This window comes from Palaemon carinicauda, chromosome 25 (genome assembly GCF_036898095.1).
Source record: "Palaemon carinicauda isolate YSFRI2023 chromosome 25, ASM3689809v2, whole genome shotgun sequence".
NCBI lineage: Eukaryota > Metazoa > Arthropoda > Malacostraca > Decapoda > Palaemonidae > Palaemon > Palaemon carinicauda.
The window spans coordinates 62,084,231-62,086,730 of NC_090749.1; positions in this window are offsets into that span (position 1 = coordinate 62,084,231).

The following is a 2,500-nucleotide window of genomic DNA, read 5'->3' on the forward strand; positions in this document are numbered from 1 at the left end:
CATTCCTCAGAAGTAACATAATATAACCGCTGTATTTATAATAATACATCTGTAGGCCTATTTTTATTTAAAGCAATTATTGGTAATTTGAAAATATCAAAGAATCATTCTCTGAATCTATTCAATGCTATTTTTGTTATTATTATCACTAGTTTTGTGACCCTGATCTCATCCTATCGGTGTGAAGATCTCATTGTTACTTATTGTGATTTCCTGGAAACTCCTCAAGGCACCAGCCACCCTGTGAGACACTACCACTTTAGAGTTATTAGGTCTTTTGACTGGTCCCTCCCTTTTATGGCTCATTTTTTCCTTTGCCTAAACATATAACAATTAGCTGGTCTATTCCTTACACATTCTCCTCTTTCTTCATATATCTGACAGCACTAAGATGACTGAAAAAATAATTGTAAACTACTTATCGTTCAGTGGATATTTTCCACTTGGTTAAGGTAGGAGAGACCCTTTTGCTACGGCAAGCAGCTCTTATAGAATAACACTCCAAAATTAGTCCATTGTTCTGTAGACTTGGGTAGTACCACAGCCTCTGTACCATGGTCTTCCATTGTCTTGAATTTAGAGTTCTTTTGCTTGAGGGTGCACTCAGACATACTGCTGTTCTATCAGTTTCCTTATTTCTTTTCCCCACTGTGTTACTTTCCTTCTTGAATCCCTAAGGGTTACAAGCATCCTGCTTTTCCAAATAGGGTTGTATCTTAGGCAATAATAATAATAATAATAATAATAATAATAATAATAATAATAATAATAATAATAATAACAACACAAGTTGTGATGGTAACGAGCAAACTGCGTTGACATTCATTGGTATTCAGCCATACAAATTCCAATCAAATCATTTTTGGCTTAGCTTTACTGATCAACATGCTTATTATCAATCACTAATCGTCGATAATGAATACTCCTTTCTTTATATGTGGAAAACAACCAGGTAATGAACAAACGAATGGTTTGTAGTGTTTCATTTGCTCCGAAATCAAATAACTAAGTACCCCATCGACTCGAAAAGACTCACAGAAAATGGGCCGTCAGTCAAGATTGTCGTGATAACTACCGAGTTTAATCAAGTGTTCAAATATGAGCTTTGATTAAGTCCCTCATTGGATTCAATAGAATAACGTATTAGTTTTAGCTGAGAAAACGTAGAGGGAGGGAAGGGGGAAGGGGTTGGGTCATTCCATTTGTATCTTGTGAAACTAATTATTGGAGTTTTTAATGATGAAATAGTGCTCTTAATCCGTGGAAAAGGAGAATAATATAGTAATGGGCCAAGGTGGTTGGAGTCCTAACCTATAGGGCACTACCTACAGTCCCTAAGGTTGTCCTAAGATACAGTTGAATAAAGGTATTCCTGGCACACCTCACTCTCACGAAGTGCACCCTGACAGAGCCTTATTGCGTTGCTAGTAACCAAACAGATAGTGTAGGGAAATATGGCATAGCCAATGGGATGGGCTTAATACAAGAACTCTCTGCTCAGTAAGGGTGTGACAGAGTGCCCTTTCTCAGAGCAAAGAGTGCCAGGAATTCCTATATCCAACTGTACGTCTATTTTGCCTTTTAATTATGGCATCAATTATTAGAGAATCAACTTGTTCCACACGGAAATATATATAGGTTCATACGTTGTAAGGTATAATGTATATAATATAAATATTTAGCTTTTTTTCTGTTTGTTTGACAGATTGTAGAATAGTAATTCCTCTCTGTATGTTCAAGACGGCTGCAGTAGATGCTTGAAGTCCCCTCTATTATTACATTTACCTCTGTGCCTCTTTTGACCTAAGGAGTCACTCTGCCTCTTTGTAGTTGGAGAAGGTTTGGCTATCCAAAGATAGTTTTTGATATCTAAGCATAACATTATATATATATATATATATATATATACTTTATATATGTGTGTGTGTGCGCCGCAATGCTGTACTAGTTACGGCCATCCATACTAAGTTGGTTTGCTGTGAGCATTCAGACTAAAGTCTCCCCCCTTCACCAATCTGCAGTGAGCAGAGTAGTGAAGAAAATAGCAAAACTCCAGACATGACTAACGACATGTCTGAAGCCTTTGTCCTGCAGTGGACTGAAACGGCTGTATTTGTTGTTGTTGTTGTTAGGATGAAGTTGCTAGACCAATACCCTTCGCCCCTTAGCCACAGTAGTTAACTGACAACTATTCCAGTCCAACAGCATGGCTACAATGTATTAAATCGAATAATTCCGAGTAATTTCCATCTTACTGTTCACTCCCTAGTGATGAGAGTGTCATATCTCCTACATTACTAGAACCCAATATTAACATTAAACTAGTGTATGCAACCCGTCAAAAATGACGTCTAAATGTTTAGATACATATGCACATGCACTCTTAATCACACAGATTCAACCCTTCCCACCCTCTATCCCTTGCCTAACTACAACACGGCAGTTTTGCCAATTTGTGGGAGATGATGATTACCTAGGGTACCCCTCTGGGTACCTCCTT